Source organism: Engraulis encrasicolus, unplaced genomic scaffold (genome assembly GCF_034702125.1).
Source record: "Engraulis encrasicolus isolate BLACKSEA-1 unplaced genomic scaffold, IST_EnEncr_1.0 scaffold_233_np1212, whole genome shotgun sequence".
Taxonomy (NCBI): domain Eukaryota; kingdom Metazoa; phylum Chordata; class Actinopteri; order Clupeiformes; family Engraulidae; genus Engraulis; species Engraulis encrasicolus.
The window spans coordinates 28,917-36,836 of NW_026945517.1; positions in this window are offsets into that span (position 1 = coordinate 28,917).

A 7,920-nucleotide genomic window follows, 5' to 3' on the forward strand; every position below is an offset into this window, starting at 1 on the left:
ATAAGAGTTTACAGCGCAACAATAACAAACCCACAATCACCCAGCACCAAGAGATGCAACTGTTCTCTGTCCCCCAAGACATCAATAAATGTCCAGTGCAACCCTAAAATAGTCCCAATAGATGAAAGCAGCTTGAAATATCCCAGACAGTTACCATAATGATCCGGTAATAATGGTGGGGAATAGGCCTAGGTCACCCCTGGTGAGTAGCAGCCCTTTGAAAAACAGAGAAAAAGTAACAGGATGCAACCTCACCAGTTCGCTGCACCGGGAAAAATCCCTCTACTTGCTATCATTCCCCAGGGTTTTGCAGTGCGCTTGACAGAGATAGTAATCCACAAATGAGTAAGGATAGAAGAAATAAGAAGTAAAAGGCTTCCACAACGCAGTCTCTCACCAGCTCCAGACCAGGAAAAGCTCATCTGATGCCTACCCTCACTGCTTCCTCGTGTAGGTAATGTAAGGCTTCTGACAGCCAGCCTATTGTGACGTATTATAATGCTGAAGGCAAAGACGATTTATTACCGCTGATAAGACAGCATGGTGTACAGGCATCATTCCAAAGTCCAACATGGTTACGTGCAGTGGTTTTAACCCTCTTCATGTGATGAGTTTTGCATGAACCCATTCAAAGAAATAAATCCTAAGAAATAGTATATCAAACCTTTCTCAACTTTTGCCATGTCATCATGTTTACAATCATGATCCATTTTTTGGTGTGCATCCACTTGCAAAGTAAATTATCAGGTGGTCCTGAAACTGCTTTCCTATACCTTTATACCATGTCACCCACTTTACACGTGTCTGTATCCCTACACAGATTTGTAACTGTTCACTACGTTTCCTTATCAACCATAAAAAATTGTAGTGCGTGGAAATTTGCCTCAATTGCTTTTCATCGTCCTGTATTATGAAAATTGCTTTGCTTACCCATGTCTGCTTACTCTTCTACTGTGTAGGTGGAAAATTGTTGTGTTCTCTTCTGCTGTATCCGCAATGTGAGAGTGTCCTCTCTTGTTTAGCTGAAAGTACAGTCAGATAGCGGACCGGACTGACAGGTTTGGAGGGAGTTGGCGTCATAGATGACTTCCCACACTCATTGCAACACATTTCCCATTTTCAACACACATTCCTAAGAATCTCTCTCTCTCTCTCTCCCTCCCTCTCTCTCTCTCTCTCTCTCTCTCTCTCTCTCTCTCTCCCTCTCTCCCTCTCCCCCCCTCTCTCTCCTCTCTCTCTCTCTCTCTCCTCTCTCTCTCCTCTCTCTCTCTCTCTCTCTCTCTCTCTCTCTCTCTCTCTCTCTCTCTCTCATCTCTCTCTCTCTCTCTCTCTCTCTCTCTCTCTCTCTCTCTCTCTCTCTGTCTCAGCCAACTGATCAAGCAGCAACACAACCCAGGTGAAAACCCCATATACTTAAAGTGTACTTTTTTTGACCGTACAATGTTTTTGACTGTACTATTTTCGGTGATTTAAAGTGCGCTTCATTGCACTATTAGTGCGCTGAAGCACTACTAAAGCAGTACTTCAGCACACTTGCAGCACACTGAGGATGCTAAATTGGCACCGCTTTTGGACAACTTTAAGTGCACTACAAGCATACTTTTGAAAGTATGCTCCAAACACGCTTTTCATTCATTCGTATGGCATTAAGAGTGTGCTTGAGTACACTTCTACAACATTTTATTGTTACTAGAAGTACAATAAAAGTATATTAACTTCATGCTTCTTTGGACTACATTGGAACATTTTAAGTCTGTAAAAAGTACATCATATTAAGTATTGTAAATATATAACAGGTATGCTTGAAGTATATTTACAGTACACTCCCAAGTACATGAAATAATATAAATGTAATACTACAAACCATGCTGGACCTCAGAGCTTGTACATTACACACAGCCACATGTCACAGTAGTGATACAGTATGCAGTATATCACGACTGACATTTACAATCATTGCATTGTTACAGAGATTTCAGATACACATTTCACTTTATTTCATTCTTGTTCCACCTTCCTGCAATTGATCATTTGAATTGATCACTAATGGTGACCCTTGATTCTTTGTTTGAACAACTAGTTCCAACTTACCTCTCACCATGATGTCAAGGGAAGTGTGAGCCTATATATACCAGAACATATACGTGACCATCATAATGACGGTGGGAACATGGTCATTTTTTGTGTACCACTTAAATTTTTTTAAACTCCTACAATAAACGCAGAATATAACAATGAGTAATATTTTCATGCAAACCAAAGATATTCCTTAGAGGTCAATGGCTTTCTGTTTGAGAAATTGAGCTCCAAGAAGTGCATTACATGATGGTACATGCATGATGATGCATGATGGGTAAATGCACTTTGTGTAAGCACACTTTGAATATATTTGGATGAAGCACAATCATGGTGCACTTAGAAAAAGTATACTTCCAATATGTTAAAGTGATTTACTTTAAAGCGCACTATAGAAAATCACACTTCGAAGTCACTTGGGTGAAGTATAATCAAAGTGCACTTGAAAAAAGTGCAATTGTAATATGTTATTAAAAAATACACTTTTAGTAAGTTCACTATTACAACACTATTAGTATATTCCTCTAAATACACTTTAGCCAAACATCTTCTAAGTGCACTTTATGTATGGTTCGCAAAGTGTACTTTCTTTGAGAGCAACTTAATTACATCTAATTTTAAGTACACTTTAAATAAGCATATTGTAAACATACTTTTTCTTAGCACAAAAAGTGTGAGTGCGCTTTTAACATGCTAAGTACACTTCAGTTGTGCTTTTATTGTACTAAATTGAACTACTTTTTCACCTGGGAAGCTCTGCCACACCCTGCACAGAAAGGCACACCAATGTAGTAGACTGATCACAACACACCCATTCTCACGCATGCACTCATTCACACGCACGCACACACGACGCACTCACGCAGGCACGCACACGCACACACACACACACACACACATTGTATGCAGGGCTCTGAATTCACCTTTTTCATCACTAGCCAGTTTGGTAAGTAGATGTCAAATCTTACTAGATACACATATACTCACTACCAAAGTGGCTAGTAAGCTTGCTTTCCATCCCAAGAGAATTTTCACCCGCCAAATATGTCTCAGACAGAGCTCTAAATTAACACCAGCAAACTGGCCAAATGCAATTTCAATCTTCATATGTCATGTGAATGTGGTTGGCTGAGCAGGTGGTACATAATGTTTCTGTGCAGGTGCGTGCACGAGTGTGTGCGTGCATGTATGTGCGCGTGTGGGTGTTGAATTCTTCATAGGCCTCATAGCTGTGCTGTAGTGGAGTAGTGTGTAGAAACCTGGAGCGGTAGCGTCCTCTACTGGATATTTGTTTTATTGCACAGTACTTAAAAGAAGACAATCCGCACACTTCAGGTCTTTTTTTTGTGCAAAGTTTACTTGACTTGCGAGCTTTCGGTCCTTAGACCTTCATCAGACAGAGTCGGTGGCCTATCACAATTGCAGCAGTACTGAAAATCTGCAGTTATACATAAGAGGTTGCATCCCCCCCACCCGCTTCACATTATTCTGTTTATTTCAATTATTGAAAATAATGTATTTAACTGTATAAATTGTTTGCAATGTCATACATGTGAATACACATTATGAAAGAAGACACATGTTAACTCATCATATTGAAAGATTTTATTAAAATTGTAGCTAAAGATGCAGACGTAACACTAAACATGCCATGACACTGCTATCATCCTACTGACATCTATACAGCCAATACACAAGAGCATCTCCATAGAAACCACCACATAATGCAGCACAACAACATGTCGTTGGTGCAATAACATGTGGCATGTCAGTGTCACACATTCATCCATTCTCTTCCTGCAGTAACAACAGCCACATAACATTAGTATTAACTAACAGACATACAAACGACATAACAAATACATTAGTATTAAGTAACACACTCTGCAATAGCATAACAAAATACCATATTAATCCTCACATCTCCTTCACATGAAGTTTGCTCTTTGCGATACTATTACAAACACAATGGGGCACCTAAGTCTCCACCCCTTCCGGGCGGCTTGTGGGGCTGGGAACACAAAAACTTTTGACTGGGCTGTAATGGACTGATCAAAGCTATTTTCCGATCCACCTCGCATTTCCCCGTCGATCACACATATGCTGTGCCTCAGAATTAATAACAACCAATGGTGTGCTTGTTGACTTCACTTGGCAAGCGATTTTTGAGTTGTGTGTGTCCAAAAATATGCAATTATTTGGACTGCACAACCGACGTCGCATGTCTGACGTGCAGCCACTTAAGCCACGGTGCAGCCGTAGGGTTGGCAGTGCCTCGGTTCACGTCAGATATGCGAGGCGCACATGTAGTCTCTAACACAGTTTTGCACAGCTTTTGCACAAAAGCTAAAATAACGTTTCTTGCGTGTCGAAAATGAGTGGTCTTACGACGCAAATCCAAACCTTTCAAATTCACTGTCATCATATGTGAAATCCGGAGCACATGCCAAACGGGATGAGAATTTAGCTTGACTCGCTCCATTAACTCTCATTCAAAAATTTAAAAGCTCCAGCCCCACGGATAGGAAGTAGAAGGGCGTGACTTAGGTGCCCCATACACATATATTGAAGAAAATCAAACAAGAATGGACCCCCCCGCATGTCATGTGCAGACGGGTGTAGGCTGTAAGCCTACTGGACATCATATCTATGGAGCTGTCGACGGCCCACATGCAAGGGGCAAGAGCGCGGACTTTGAGGAGATGGAGTCAAGCGTTCGAGGACGTCATTTGTTGTGGGGGGGTCTAGGGTGTTATGGGCTGTTGTGTTGTTTTTTTTTTGTAGAAAATAATGTAAATGTTATTTTTATTCTGTTTTTTTTGCGGGTGCTCACCACTGGGAGGGGTGGAGGGTGGTGGGGATGTGTACTGTGTTTGTTTGTCATTGTTGATGTATAATAAAATAAAAAACAAGAATTGTTCACAAAAAAGAAAATCAAACAAGTCAACCTAATATGTCCTTTATATATACAGCCGTGGCAAAAATTGAGAGATGTTTTTTTTCTGATTTTGCTATGGATAGGTATGTGTTTGAGTAGAACAAACATTGTCATTTCGTTCGAAATCATTTTTTTTATGATTTTGCTATTGATAGTTATGTGTTTGAGTGAAACAAACATTGTCATTTCATTCTACCGACAACATTCCCTCCGAATTTCGAAAGAAAATTTTGTCATTTACATCATTTATCAGGTTCTATTCACTCTGTGATCCGAAAGTCCCATTCTGCACAACAAAACTCTCCTATTCCGCAACAGGAGCAGCCACTGGATATAGAGTAGCGCCGGACTCCATAACAGCCACACCCACTGGATATAGAGTAGCACCGGACTCCATAACAGCCACAGCCACTGGATATAGAGTAGCGCCGGACTCCATAACGGTGAGATAGGCCCAATCTCAATTCACCCCTTAGCCCTACCCCTTATCCCTCCCCTCCGTTTTGTGTAGGGGTATGGGTATCCCAATAGTCGTTAAGGCAGAGGGGTAGGGGTGAGGGGAAGGGCTTTATAGCCCTAAAAAAGGAGGGGTTCGGACAGAAAGACTCCGTTTGGAGGGGTAAGGGGTAGGGGTAGGGGTAGGGGTAGGGGTAGAAAAATACAAATGGGATTGGCCCATAGACACAGGCCTCTGCTGCTCCTCCTCTGTTATGCTAATAGCCTCCTGTGACCATCCTCTATATGACGTCAGAAACATTTTGCAGTGAGTGTAAGTAAGTGTTGTTTTTATTCAAATCAATGTTGATTTAAGCCTAATGTTTCCATGAATAAGTTTCACCATTGATGTGTTTGTTGTCTCTATAGCTTGTGTTATCGACAGAAGAAGAGCAGCCATGTTACTCCTCTTGTTCAGGTTCAGCCAAGCAAGAAGATGTAGCCGAATGTGGGTTCACCCCATCAAGCAGAGGAGACGACAGCGTTGTGCATATTACACTCTTGGATGATACTGAAGAAAAACATAATTTTATTTGAACCTCTGCATTTGAGTCTTGTTAGCGCTTCATGGCCATAACAATAGAGTTTCACAGGTGTTAAAAATTCACTTGTTTCATATTTACTGTAATATAGGTATCTACAAATGTGAGACCATACTCTCTTTGCTGCATTGGATATGTCTACACTTTTTAGTAGGACCAGTTATAGGGCCATTTGGAAAATGATGAAAAAATAGCATTAAAATCAAATGGTTAAAAACAGTGATATCAATATTAATATTCATAATACTAATAATTAAAACAAATATACCAATAAAATATAATCACAAAGCAGATATACAGCAACAACAGCGGCTCTAACAAAAAGACAAATGTCAAAATAAATATTCTTTGTTTGGTGTGCATGATTATTTACCCACTCCATGTTCCTAGTGACTTCAGCATGTAAAGCCAGAGTCACACAGAGGGAAGTTATAGAAATTGCAGTAATACTCTTATTTTGACAGCCAGGTATTCACATACATTTATGCGTAGGCTTATTTGCACTGGGTTCATGCGTATCACCTATTTCTCCCCAAAACACCACTGTAACTGAATGTCCTTGATACAACTCGATGCAAAACCTGAGTACACTGTGTTGGGTTTATTTTTATTATGGTCACGTACAGGATGACAATGTGCCAAAAATGTATCAATTTATTTCAATGTTTGAACTTTACATTGCAGCATTTGTGTCTCTGTAGGCCGAGCATGTGCTTTTGAACATAAACACTCTTCATGGATTTGTTCTCGGGACAAATGCAGACAAAATAAGTACCAAACACTTTTGGGATTAATCCTTTGATCATGTGAAGAAATCGTCAGCAGCAAGTGCTGTAATGTTTTTTTTTTTTTTGATGCATCACTTTTGTTCAAAAAGATGTGAGTTGAAAGCACAGCATATTGGAGCCAAAAACAAGTCATACGGCTGGAATGATGAGGAAGACAGCTTTAATTATGCATTCAGTCATACAAAAGACGTTTATCATTAAGAGCTACTTGCTAACACAGGATTTGATAAGTATTACCTAAGATTCACAAATGCTAAAGTTTGAGTATGTGTGATTATTAATGATCAAGCAATAAGAGATAACTAATGGCAAATAATGGTTAAACGGGGCAAAAACTATCCTCCATCTGCTCACTATACCACCACTTTGACTTCACTTGGCAGATTTGTCCAGCTCCTTCAACTCCTGCATCATGAAGGGTTCCTCCCTCTCCAGGATCTCACACAGCATGTCCTTGCCGCTCTTGCTTGTCCTGATGTTGCCCAGGCCCATCAGGTATCTCATCTGGTCAAGTGAGGACTTTTCTAGTCGAATCTTCCGGTTGGTCTCATCATTAATCACACCGCGCTCCAACAGTTCATCCAACAAGTTATCCACTGCAGTCACACGTTGAATCATGTCATTGCGGTATTTGTCCACAAAATGCTTACCTATTGTGAAGACAAAGGTGTCTAAAGTAAGAATTAAGGTAATGTTATGCAGGAGCTTTGTTAGGAAGCTTTGACAAATCAGTCAGAAAATAACAGGAATTTGGAGCGCTTCAAGGTCTTCACCTTTTTTCCTTGGTGCTCATCTGTGTAGGGACTGACTCGCTTGTGCAGGAGAGAGGAAATCTGAGGCATTCAAGGCTACATTTTTTTATACATTTTAATTCAGCTACAATGACTTTGCGTTTCCACCCATGTGGACTTCTTCAGGGCATATAAAATACAGTTTTTTAAAAAAAAGCAACCTTGAATATTGCAGATTTCATCTATCCTGCACTAGCTGTGACAAATTCACAGAAAATGATGAAAAATGAGAAACTGATCATGGTGATCAGTTTCTCAATTTTCATCATTTTCTGTGAATCAGTTAATTT